Here is a 13289-nt window from a genome sequence, read left to right as displayed (position 1 = left end):
AAACCATGAAACCTCTTGTAAATTATAACTACTTGGTAGAAATGTTCTCAGAGGAACTTTTTTCCCTAATAAAAAAACATAACAACAATAATAATTCAACTGCAGATGAAATGAACAGTGTATCAAGGTCTACCAACCGGTGCCGCAGTGCTTTAAATAGCAGCAAAACAGAACAAATTTCCTTCCCAACCATGTTCTTATCTTACAAGAAACAGCATCTATTGGCCCAAGGGAAAAACAGTACATCAACACAAAGGCAGCCTGGCTGAAGGTGGTTGTGGCTTCATCGGCAGGAGACCATCAACCGACATAAGCCCACTTAATTCTACAAAAACCCTTCCAAGCCTCCAACAGAGTATTATTTTCAAAAAGCAAGAAACAGATCAATGCCATTTTCTCTCTAAAAAAAAAAAATTACACACAATCAATGTTCTAAATATATGCTCTCAAAAATACTAGACTCCAATGTAGAAAAGTCACAGGAGAGTAAAATTATTTCTTGAAAAATAATATCTATGTGTAAAATGGCAGCTACCAAGAAATATTTAAATTCAAATATGAAAGGCGAAACAGATTAAATCTTGAGATTAACTGTCAAGTTTGAAGTCTGAATAAACTTCAGTAGTTCACTTAAAAATAAAAGTAGATTTTGCTACTAGAGATTGCATTCTGCTTATAAAACTATTAAGTCTAATACTGGGTAGGATGATGAACATCAACAGATAAGCAAATAAAGAATCTGAAAACAATATTTTATATCTGCTAAGATGAAATGTGTTATTTTACACATTTGAGATAGCTATTATATTTCATGAATGTCATTCAATAAACATTTATTAAATACACATTACACCAGGCTCCAGGAATGCAATGGTGAGCAAAAAAGAGAGTCCTTGACCTCATGGAGCATATAGTCTAGAGAGAAAGACAATTAAATGGGTAATAAGACTGTGGTGTGTTAAGGCTAAGATGGAAATAGAAAGTGCTATGGGAACACAAAGTAGGTACACCTAACTAGCATGGAAAAGGGGGAGACAGGGTAGTGAGTGTTGAAGGAATTTAAGAAACCCTCCCCCAAAGACTTAACATTTAAACCAAGACTTTAAAGACCACTGGAACTTATTCAAAAGGGAAAGAGGAGGAAGGCTCCAAGTAAAGGAAGCATTATTTCTAAGAGAGGAGGGAAGAATATAGTACAATTATGAAACTAAAAGTATTTAAATTTGGGGGGGAATGAATAACATACTCCCTTCACTCAACAACTCTATTTGTTCATTCATTCAATTAATATTTAGCATGCTCTGATAAAAGTTAGCTCATCTATAGGGACCCACAAAATAGAGGCCGCCGCTGTGGCCTGGTCCATGTCATACATCAAAAAGTCAGTCAACCTGCACTTACGGAAAACACTTCACTGTCAAGAAAACCCAACATATGCCGATCATAGTCTTCCAACTCAGGTTCAGCTAGCTGACTGGGCCTAAGAAAATAGGAGCCATGTGCCTGCTACGGAAATTCCTGACCTCCTAGCTCCTACCCAATCATGGCCTGTTTCTGAGTTGCCTCTTCTAACGCTATAAAACTCACTCTTACCACACCCAAATCCCTCCAGAATAGTGTTCCACTGCTCATGGGACATGGTACTCCTCCAATTCATGGACTATTTTCCTTTGAATAAAGGATATCAACTTGTAACTGAATTGTTTTAGTTTTGTCACTTGACAGGTCCCATTATTTAGCAGCCCTGTTCAACATGGGAGATGTCTTAATCTTTTTTTCAAATTATAAAGCCCAAATAAAAGGAAAGCAATACATCCTATGTGGGCTTTTTCTTACTGGGATGACTTCATTATACAGAATTCATCTTTAGAACAACCAGGTAAAAAAAAAAAAAATATTGTGAAACTGAATAAATTCCCTGTAAAGAATGAAGTCTTGAAACAACCAGTTTATCTATTTTCCTATTTTTCTAATCCCATTGCCTCTGAATTTTCAGAATATGTGCACCTAACAGTTCAGTAGGTCAGAAATCTGACCCGGGTGTCGCTGGGCTAAAATCAAAGTGTCAGCAGGGCTGTGTTCCTTCTGGGGGGCTCCAAGGGGAGAATGTTGAGTTCTTCCAGCTTTTAAACTCTGGCCACATTCCTTGCTTCTATCTCCCCTCCTCCATCTTCAAGCAAGCTCTAGTTGAGCCCTTCTCACACTGTATCACCCTTACTCTCTCTTCTGCATCCCCTCATACATTTTCAAGAATTTTGGGGATGACACTGAGCCCAGCAGCATCATCCAGCATAATCTCTGTATGTTAAGGTTAACTGATTAGTAACCTTAATTCCATCTGCTACCTTAATTCCCCTTTGTCATGTAACCTAACATACTCGGAGGTTCTGGGGATCAGAACATGGAGATATTTGAAAAGTCATTATTCTGCTTACCACAGTACACTAAACAAGTATTTAAGGTTATAAACTATACATGACATTGAGGAAGCTGCAATGGTGGCCTCTCTCCTGTAATTTATATCGCGAGGGTGGCAAAGAAATGTGTACAAAATCATACCGCCAAGGGAAAAAACCCATCTTGAAAGTATTTCAAGCAGGAACGAGATGAGAAATGAGAAAATAATACAGAAATGAGAAAGAATATTTTTAGTTCAAAAGGAAGATAGCATATGAAGGCCTTACAGCACAGCAGGATCTGTGACAGGAAGAGAGAAGTATGGGGTGATATTTCAGGTGGGGGCCTAGTGTAACTAAATGGAAGGAAGATTAAAAAAAAGAACAAGAAGAAGAAGAAAGACAACATATTTAACAAGTCCCAGTGGGTGGAGTAGAACACTCAACGGGAAACAGCGGGAACTGAGAATTTCAAGGAGAAAGTGGTCAAAAATTCAACTGTGGCAGAGATGAAGAAACACAAAGACAGAGAAAAGGGCCACTGGGGTTTTAATTGATGTATCGCTGGAGATCTTCAAATAAGCACTCAGTCAAGTGCTGGTGGCAGGAGCCAGATTGCAGCTCTTACAGAGTGGGCTGGCGGTAAATGTAAAAGATTTTTTTTAAATAAATCTGTAGTTTAAAAAAGCAAAATAGTTTTTGAAAAGAAATTTGACAAGACAGTAAGATGAATGGTTTGGTAGTACCCCATATGCCAAAGGAAGAAGTCAATGAAACTAAACAGATAAAGAGTAAGAATACAAAAGACAGAGGTTGCAACTCTCAAATCAATACCCGAGGATAAACAGCTTGATGATAAAGTTGCTGAGAATATCAATTAATAATCTGTTTTAAAATTTTAATTTGGGGGGGGGATGGTGAGGCAAAATTCGCCTAACTTCATTTTATAAATAGACTACTGGGCTATATCCATTGAAAATACTGTCTGTCTTCATTCTTACCAGATTCAAATTTGAAATTTCCTGGGAAATTCTACAAGCAAAATCACACAGGCTTTCAAGCAAAATTAGAACTCCAGATAAAATCCTATAGTCATAATGGTCACCACCCACACCATAAGAAAATAAAAACTGGGCGCCTGGGTGGCTCAGTTAGTTAAGCATCTGACTTCGGCTCAGATCATGATCTCAGTTTGTGAGTTTGAGCCCCACACTGGGCTCCATGTTAGTGGTACGGAGCCTGCTTGGGATTCTCTCTCTTCCTCTCAATCCGCCCCTGCCCTGCTCATGCTCTCTCTCTTAAAATAAATGGATAAACACACACACACACACACACACACACACACACACACACAAATGGTAACAAAATTTAAATACTTTTTACATTTCTTTTTCATTCATGTTCTCTTAACTGAGAGCAAAATTCTTACCTAAATTTCAGCAAAATTATTTCTTAGTATGCAATAAAAATGTTTTGGTTTTAAAAGCCAGTAGACACTTTTCCTCCCCAAAGCTAACCACCTTTGTGTTAAGAGGTATGAATATTATAGATTGTAAAGCACAGCTCTTAGGTTATTAATAAACTAGAAAATTCACAACAGAAAGGCATCTCAAAGAGGTCACTTAGTTTATACCCTCATCCCAGAGAGGATTATGTTGTATGTTAATTGCCCCTACACATATTTGTCTAGCTTCTCCCCTTTCCCTTCAGGCAGAATTAATCTTTGTGATCTTAAAGTATTTTGTGTGATGAATATCCTTCTCACAAAGCAGTTAGGTCATGATGGTTTTCAAAACTCTGCTCTAGACCTTGAAATTCTCAAGGGCAAGGGAAACCTCAGAGGGGTACTGTGGAACTGGAACAGAACCATCAAGAGGCAGCACAAAGGAATTTGCTCTTGAGAGCAGAGAAGCAGAAAAGGAGTAATGCGATCACAGCTCACTAATCCCCCATTTCTGTCCAGGGCTGGCCTTGGTTACAATCTGCTTTAATGCAATTCATCCTATAATTCATTTTTGGGTACACTTCTATTTGCTTAAAAAAATTCTGAGTTGTAAGATCATATGCAAATTAGTGAATAAATGAGATAATAAATTTAAGCATATGATAGATTAATCCTAACTAAAGCTTTTAAATCACTTTGGTTAACATCACACTGTTTGCTGAACAGAGTATTCTAATGGCACTCATGGTTTCTGGTAAGATGATCTAATAACTGCAACCTCTGTACAACCCCTTTTTAAAAAAATAGTTTGCACAGACTCAATTAGGTAATATATAAATACCACCCACATCCTTAAAAGAGAAAGAGACATGAGTAGATGAGAAATCACTTTTAAAGTTGTGAAAAGATGTCATTTTCAAAATTTCACCTTGAATGACAGGCTTTGGGAATTTAACTGCTGTCAAACTAAAATGACAAACAATTCATTAGGTTATTGGAATTCCTAATTTTTGTTTTAACTTGAGAACCAACTCTATATTTTATGTTGAGAACCAGCTAGTTTTATGACACTAGGTGAATATAACAGCAGGTAATATCAGAGAAGTAGGTATACCCAGAGAGAGTAAATATCCTGGTAAGAATATCCATGAAAAGAATCAATATCAACATCCATTCACCACCCTTTAATGTACCTACTCACCTATTACTTCCAACCAATTATCCAATTAAGACCCCTTCAGGACTGATTAGGGGATGCATGAGACTATGGCCTTCACCACTGATATACTGTAAAATATTATGTGTCTTCTGACTGAGGTGATGAGACACAACAGAGAAACATATAAAGTTGTACAACTGCTTCCTCATTAACCAATACTACACTGGCATCCAAAGCAATCACCTTTCAGATGGGTTTTTTCATTGTAACTTTGGCTTTTAAAAAGCTGCCATTCCAGAAAGGGCTGTGAATTTCCACAGCAATTCCAAACTTTAAAGTACCATTTCTCAAAGTGTGGTCTTAGTCCACCTGCATCAAAATCTGAGGAGTTCTGAAAAGTGCCGATTCCTAGACTCCAAAGCCCCACCAAAACAGACTTTGTATTTTTAGCAAACATGTTTCTGGGGCATGCTAAAGTTTGAGAATCACTGCCTAAGAACAAGCTGTTCCTAGAACACTTGGTATGTGCATTAAGAGGCTTTAGACATACAGATATAACCCATACTTTCAAGTATAGGAGCAGTGGCATCCTGGGAGCTTGTGAGAAATGCAGAATCTCAGGCCCAACCCAGCTCTGCTGAATCGAAATGTGCAGTTTAAAAAGATCCCCAGGTGACTCATATTTACATTAAAGCTTGAGCTGTACTGGTCTAGAGTAGTTATTTATTCTTGGATGCAGGTGTCATGGGGCACCTTATATGAGTAAACCGCAAAGTATATTAAGGATATTGTGGTAAACACCTGAAATACACTCTATAGTAAAATAGACACAGCCAAGGTCCTGTTGAAATGCAGAGGAAAGATTCTGAATATCTTTTGGTGAATTTTAATACTTTCATGATAATACTATATCCCATTCTACTCTACCAAGCATTGTATTAACCATGGAAGACAAAAGTTATTCAAAATACAACTGAGAACAGACAAAAACTGGAAAAGAGAGGTTTCGTAAATAGAAATGGTTTTGCAAGTTGCTTTGGCCCCCAATTTAGGATGTACTTAAGGGGCACCTGGGTGGCTCAGTTGGTTAAGTGTCGACTTCAGCTCACATCATGACTTCACAGTATGTGAGTTCGGGCCCCGCGTCAGGCTCTGTGCTGGCAGCTCAGAGCCTGGAGCCTGCTTCAGATTCTGTGTCTCCCTCTCTCTCTGACCCTCCCCCACTCACACTCTGTCTCTGTCTCTCTCTCAAGAATAAATAAACATTAAAAAAAAATTTTAAGAGGCACTTAAGATATAAAGAATAACCAAGACCTTATTCATTTATTTTAGTACAATCTAGAAGTTGTTTTCTTATGTATGAAACCACTTGAGGTTGGGATACAGTTTCTTATTTAATAAAAAAAGACTTGCTAGAAAAAATAAACAAAATGTTAAGAGACAGTCCTCCTTGAATCTTTTTGTTGTCATTTTTTTAAGAAAGTGGGGAACATATCAGAGACAGGACTACAGTACCAAAGGATACACCTGAAAACTAGATAGGCAAAACAGGAGGTAATGTGTAAATTACATCTAAATATTATGCTTCTTGGTAAAATATTATTCTGTCTTGTAAGTAATACTTTACATAGAAAGGACTATTTTCTTAATCACAAGAGTATGTTAAATTAGTTACAAATTTTTTGCTGGTTAATAACAGTATTACCACTCAACTCTGGGAATACTATCTACCTATTCAGCTTATTTATAAAATATACTATGTAGGTTTGATATAAATACGTATTAAAAATCACTTTGGACACCTTATCTCTAAGCACATATTTAAGGACTAACTGATCTCAGAGCGCTTACTGGAAATCTTATTGTGGACACGGTAAGTTTTATGTACAGTCAAGGAAATGTCACTATCCTCTTGAATAAATCTAATTTTGTTATTATCATGCATTATGTCAGGATTCCTGTTGTATACAATATTAACTGATTATTACATCACAGCTTTAAATATGAAATATACATCAAAGCTTATGAAAATATTGGCAGAGGAAGAAAATGTTCTCACATGTTCAGTACCTCTTCCCAATTCAGTACCTTAAGAACAGAGTTTGAAAACAATGCTACAGAAAGCAAATACCAGAAAATCATGTGAAATAGCTATCACTTATTTTTGACCTTGCATCAACACTAAACTCAAAATTTACCCTACTTTCTATTCTATAAATGAGGTAAAAAATATGATGCTTGCTTCATTGCTCAGAAGTCCTAAATATCCTAATGATGATTATACTATATGTAAACATCAGGACAATGGCCAGAACCAAGAAAATAACCCCAGGATGCTTAGAAGAACAGTGGAGCAGGGCACCTGGGTGGCTCAATTGATTAAGTCGACTCTTTATTTCAGCTGAGGTCATGATCTCCCGGTTGGTGGGTTCAAACCCCACATCCAGCTCTGTACTAACAATGCGGAGACTGCTAGGAATTCTCTCTCTCCCTCTCTCTCTGCCCCTCCCCTGCTTGCACGCGCTGTCTCACACTCTTTCTCTCAAAATAAATAAATAAACTTAAAAAAAAAAAGAAGAGTGAAGGTTATTTGCTTATAAACAGCATAATTTTAGCTTGCAATGATGTACTTCAATAGTCTGGATACTATTCAAACATAGAGATCAGTTGCAGAGAAAAAAGCCTACCCAGTAAGAACTTCTGTACTTTACCTGGTACCCAAAATAATACTTTATTTATAATAATATGGAAGAGATCATATGCATATTCTTTTAAATTCTTTTTCATTTTATTTATTTTTAGAGAGAGAGATAGCACAAGGAGAAGAGAGGCGCAGAGGGAGAGAGAGAATCTTTTAAATTTAAAAAATTTTTTTTAAATTTACTTTCGAGAGAGAGACAGAGACACAGCGTGAGCAGGTGAGGGGCAGAGAGAGAAGGAGACACAGAATCTGAAGCAGGCTCCAGGCTCTGAGCTGTCAGCACAGAGCCCAACGTGGGGCTTGAACTCACGAACTGCAAGATCATGACCTGAGCTGAAGTTGGACACCCAACTGACTGAGCCACCCAGGGGCCCCCAGAGAGAGAGGGAATCATAAGCAGGCTCCCCACGCTCAGTGCAGAGCTCAATGTGGGGCTTGATTCCATGATGCTGGGATCGTGACGTGAGCTGAAATCAAGAGTTGGACACTTAACTGACTAAGCCACCCAGGCGCCCCTTATGCATGGTTTTGATGTCTCAGTACACCCAGTTCTACTCCTGTGACTATGGTACTCAAGCAGTGAAGAGGGGACACTGCTGCAGACTGTGTTTCTCAGAGAACCCTACCTATCACAAATATCCTGAGTTAACTCTATCAAAGAACAATGCCTTCTGCCACTTGGATCTATTGCTTACACTGACACAGTGTGATCTATGACCCTAAACACCTTCTCTCACAGGCAACACTCTACAAGCCCAGGGAAATGCTTCTCCACATCTCTCACCCCTCTCCCTCAAAATAAGTGTCAGAATCCCCTGAAGGTTTGTGGGCTGCTGCTGAAGACTGAGAGAGATACTGCTTTGGAGCTTGGGGAGGATTTGAGCAATGAAAGCACTTAGGTAAGAGAAAAGACAAATTAATTAACTTGTCAAATCCTTCCTCTCTCATAGCATGAACACAATAAATCCCTGCTTAGCCAAGTATCCTTTCCCAATAGGGCCAAGGTCCATCTTCTTGCTTCATGTTTTAATTTGTGCTTCTGCAGGTAACTCACAAATTAACACAGTATTTGCCAAGAGTTGAACGTAAGGACTGAAGAGTATTTTACAATATTAAGGAATTCATAAATCTCTTGTGTTTCTGTCTTTTACATTAGTAGGTAATTTTGCACACATGACAAGAAAGTAACTTGAAAATAATTATAGTTCAAAGAATTTTTACATTTGCTTTAATTTGCATTTTATAAAAACATATTCAAATTTTGATGAAATATCTGAAATATTCAATGAGTCAGTAAATTGACCCAAAATGTATCATTAAAGTCTTATTAACAAAATGAATATAATTAAAATATAGCATAGGCATAATCAACTAATTGAGTACTTAAAAGTTTGAAACGTAAACTCAGAATACTGAGGATTAGAATATTGTTATAGGTGAGATCTATTCTTACATAGGAAACTGAGCTTTGTTTAAAAGTTCATTGTATAAACTAACACAAATACATGAAAAAATTAGAATTAACGCTGGGCTTTCCAAGATCACCCTGCTAATCTTTGCTGGAGTCAAAACCAGAATTCTTATCTCCCAACCTAGTGCTCTTTCTGTTTCAATTTAGGAAGATTTACAAAATTCATTTTACATGGGATATTTAGGTTTACACTTATAATTTCTTGACCTGCAGATAATTCATACATAGCAGGTAGAAAATGCTAAAAACTTTATCTGTCTTAATGTGCCAGAAGGCCTTGCTTGGTATCCTTTTGAATTCAAAACCTCCAAAAGTAGACAGGATCATCATTTGTACCTTAGCTGTTTGCTCTTAAATGTTTGATACTCAGCAGTGCAAGCTTTCAATAAAATATATCATGCCCTTGGCATTTTAACAAGAAGAGGTGTTCAAAGCAAGTATAAGTCCCAAGATACTATTGTTAACTACCTTAAAGACACAATCACAATGTCTAACAAGATATACAGTCATTGTGAAAGACAATCCAATCAATCATTCAACATATGGAAAAAGAAAAAAATGCACAGTAGGAATCCTGAATAATGTAGCACCTTGCTAGGTCAAGTGTGGTCTCTAGATCAGAGCATCAGGATCACCTAAGAGTTTATCAGAAATGAAGAATCTCTGGCATTATCTCAAACCTAATAAATCTGAACCTACAATTTAACAAGATCCCCAGGTGATTTGTACCCACATTAAAGTTTAAACACCAGTGGACTAGCAGGTTCATCGCGTTATCAATTATTACACATGTTGTACTCCTAAACACTTCATGTGTAATTTCCTTCACTTATCACAATATGATAGACATTATTTTCCTGTCTTAAAGATGATACAACTAGTGGTTAGAGAGGTTAAGTAACATGGTCAAAAGCTAACAAACAGTAGACCCCAAATACAAATTCATGTTATTTCAGCCTCTCTATCCACCAGCCTCATGAAATAAGAAGCACTCTTAATGTCACCTGTCATGTCAGGAGGATTTTAAGAGGTACTAAGAAAGGAGTAAAAACAACCTTATCTTAACATTTTCTATGGGATTCTCTTTGGTTAATCAATGTGCTTCTATTATGCTGGGATTTACGGTTAAGGGGTAAATAAAGAAGGTTTTAAAAGAGCAGCCATCTACTTGAAGAAATAGAACTAGCTCACATAAACTAACAGGACAACCAACTAATACGCAACTTCCAAGAAAAGTATTAAATAAATATATTCATTTTAACATAACATGTATTAACTACCTAGTATGATAATTAACTATCATACTAATATATGTTAAGATTACCCTAGGCACTGAAGATCAAAAATTAATTTTAAAAAATGGACTCTGAGGTTACAGACTACAAAAGGACAGCACAAACATTTAGGTATAAAACAAAAAGATAAGCATTACATGATCTGTGTACACAAAATGCCATATTAACAGTTAATTCCATCATGCTTCAGAAAGAAGAAAATGAGCAAGAATGTCTAGAAAAAGTTTGGTAAGACACTTTGAGAAATGATGGACTTGGATTCTATGGGCGTTCTTTTTCTCTTCTATAAAACAAGTGAGTTAAGAGATCAGTCATCTCCGAAAACCTGTCACATTCTATGCAGGAGCCTGGGGAGGGAGGGGATGAATGACTGCAGGACTCTGTAGCCTGCTTCAGTTAGAGAACCTCAGCCAGTACGTGTTTTTTGTGTGTGTGTGTGTGTGTGTGTGTGTGTGTGTGTGTGCGCGCGCGCGCACGCGCGCGCGCGCCCGTGTGTAAAGGAGATTTTGTCGGTTTTAAAAGAATGTTTGAAAATTTAAAAATACTATCATCATGTAATTATATATGCCAAATTCTGCTTACATCAAGGCATGTCTAGGCTGCCAGCAAACTCTATTAACTTCTAAGGCATCTCTGAAGTAAGAGATCATCCCAAGGAAAAAGAAGGCCACAAACGCTAGAGGAAGGGAAAACACTGACATGGCATCTTGTCCTCTGGATGCCCTTGAGCTTATGCTGTTTCTACCTCCTAGTTCTAACTGGGAATTGCCTCACAGCTCTGGAAAGCAGATGCCACACCAAAACAAGAGAACAAGATGTCGCTTAAATCTCTTGGACTTGGAATAGAAGGCAGGAGAAATTTGAGATCTATGTAGTGCATTATAACAAATCCATTTTTGGGGGTGGGAAGAGCTAGATTTTTACTAAGATACTACAGAATGCAGCATGCTTCTGCAGAACTCCAGAGAAAGCAACACACACCTGCCATAGGAGGAATTCTGCACACTAGCCAGTTCACAGAGGTCCTGTGTTGTCAAGAGAAGTGTTCTCAGCACAAACATCAAAGAGCAGCAACCTATGGAGGCAGAGGTAAACCCCACCAAAGTGCTGTGGCTGCAAAAACATGACAGCCAAGGCAGGAGTGAAAGAAAGGTATATAGTGCCAACTAGTTCTTGAGTATACAAGCAAGGGGGAGAACGCTGATAGGAAACAATCAGAAAAATACCATTTGAATACCTCTATACTATGATTTTGCCCCTGTTATAGTTAGGAAACACAATTTGGAGACTGGTAGATAATAGAGGAAATTGTGTAATTGGAAAATACAATAAGGAAACATGACTGACCAACTTTGTTTACTGTACTCGATTTTTTGGAGGCAGTAAATTTTCTAGTATTATCCTTTCTATTGCAGGGAGTTCAGTTCTCAGCACTATTTTGAAAATCACAAAAAATTATTGAAAAGTTTTCATAGAGTGAAACAAACAGCATGAAGGGTACTCTCCTGACTTCACAATAAAAAATCAGAAATCAGGCCAAATGCTCTTCAATGCAACTATCACATTTTTTCTTTCCCTGTCATACTTCCTAATTAGACTTACAACATTTTCATCACTCACCTGGGATGGATCTTTCTGGGTTTTCAGTTTAACATCAACAACTAAACACAAGACACAGGACAAACATTTAAGACAAATTAATGTCACAGAAGGCAAAAAATATCAATCTGCATTTTCAGTTCAACTAAATATTATTCTGGAAATGGTCCTGGATAACATTGTTCTTGATGCTGAATTTTTCAAAATCACCTAATGGGCTAGCTCATGGCTCATTTCATATGAAGAAAGTTAAAAGTCCATTTAAATAGAGTGTAGATTTTCACAAATGCTGAACTGCTCAAATAGCTCCCTTGGAAATTAAATTAACACAGCCCATTTGATTTTCAACATGTTCACATTTTAGTCAAGCCTATTTTTTAGCAACCAAGCAAAAACTCAATCTCATGGTAAGATACAGAATCCTTGTAGAGACTGAATAAAAATTTTAAATGCTTTGTCTTAATAACATTCTGGCCAGGGGTAAGCAAGGAAGGTAATAATACATCTTACATGAAAAAGGGCTAATTGTCCTACTATACAATAAACTCTTTGCAAATTGATGAGAAAAAATCTAATGGAAATATAAAGATCATAGACATTTAGTAATATAATGTGGAACAGTTCTTCAACTCAATATTTATTATGAAGTGGCCATGCCTCTTTGAGTTGTCTAGGTATTTATTACTAAAGGTGTCGTAAAGTTATTCTTGCTATACAAGAGACTATAATCTAAAATGTTGGTCCATGGTTTGACCTTAAAGTTGTGGCAACTTTTCACCGTATTCTGGGGGGCACCAGGGTGGCTCAGTCAGTTAAGCATCCGACTTCGACTTCAGCTCAGGCCATGATCTTGCGGTTTGTGAGTTCGAGCCCCGTGTCGGGCTCTGTGCTGACAGCTCAGAGCCTGGAGCCTGCTTCAGATTCTGTCTCCCCTCCTTCACCCTCTCCCACCCCCAACCACTACCACTCGTACTCTGTCTGTCTCTGTCTCTTTCTCTTTCAAAAATAAATAAACATGAAAAAAATTTTTTTGTTTTCTCTTCCTAACACTTTTCAAAAGTATCCTTGTGTGTTCCCAACTGAAGATAATAATTAGAATTTAAATTTGTGATGAATAAACTTTGCTAATAAACAGAGAGTGACAGGGGCGCCTGAGGGCTCAGTCAGTTAAGTGCCCTACTCGTGACTGCAGCTCAGGTCACGATATCATTGTTCATGAGACTG

The 13289-nt window shown here is 37.4% G+C and overlaps 1 protein-coding gene and 1 long non-coding RNA gene across 8 annotated transcripts in view; both read right to left on the bottom strand.

Annotated features, from left to right (window-relative positions):
* Positions 1 to 12899, bottom strand: part of LOC115505458 — a 56217-nt gene extending 43318 nt beyond the window's left edge. Inside the window, exon 1 of the long non-coding RNA XR_003966035.1 lies at positions 12087 to 12899. This is a non-coding gene — a long non-coding RNA (uncharacterized LOC115505458). The remainder of the gene's footprint in view (positions 1 to 12086) is intronic.
* The window catches only part of RABGAP1L (RAB GTPase activating protein 1 like), a 774838-nt gene that overhangs the window by 441580 nt on the left and 319969 nt on the right, over positions 1 to 13289 (bottom strand). The gene's annotated exons all lie outside the window — the stretch shown is intronic.

The sequence above is a fragment of the Lynx canadensis genome, chromosome F1 (genome assembly GCF_007474595.2).
Source record: "Lynx canadensis isolate LIC74 chromosome F1, mLynCan4.pri.v2, whole genome shotgun sequence".
Taxonomy (NCBI): domain Eukaryota; kingdom Metazoa; phylum Chordata; class Mammalia; order Carnivora; family Felidae; genus Lynx; species Lynx canadensis.
The sequence above is the reverse complement of the archived record's forward strand: the minus strand, read 5'-3'. Positions and strand labels throughout refer to the sequence as shown.